This window comes from Gavialis gangeticus, unplaced genomic scaffold (genome assembly GCF_001723915.1).
Source record: "Gavialis gangeticus isolate Ggan-Ray unplaced genomic scaffold, GavGan_comp1, whole genome shotgun sequence".
Classification (NCBI taxonomy): domain Eukaryota; kingdom Metazoa; phylum Chordata; order Crocodylia; family Gavialidae; genus Gavialis; species Gavialis gangeticus.
In genome coordinates this window covers 96,507,587-96,507,943 of record NW_017729024.1, presented here as the reverse complement: position 1 = coordinate 96,507,943, position 357 = coordinate 96,507,587, and positions in this window count along the sequence as shown.

Below are 357 nucleotides of genomic sequence, written 5' to 3'. Positions count from 1 at the left end.
ATTGGGGCTGCAGCAGCTGGTGGGGGATGGGGCCAGGTGGGGCAGCAATTTGAGGGCTGGGGTGGGGCATGTGGGCCTTGCAGGGGGGTGGTAGCCCCTGCAGGGGCCATTTGGCCCCATTGAGGGTTCAAACACTCTTGGGGGGCCAAACCCCTTGCGTAGGGGCTGAATCCCTTGAAGGGGGGGCCAAAATCCTTGTGTAGGGGTCATTGCCCTGTGTGGAGGGCAGCAAAATATGTATTCATGAAACATGTATTTGCAGTTCACTTTATTATAAGACACTTGCTTTAACACTGTAGATATATCAATAAAACCTTGTCCAGCTGATTGCTGCCTCTGTCTCACTTGCTCTCTCTC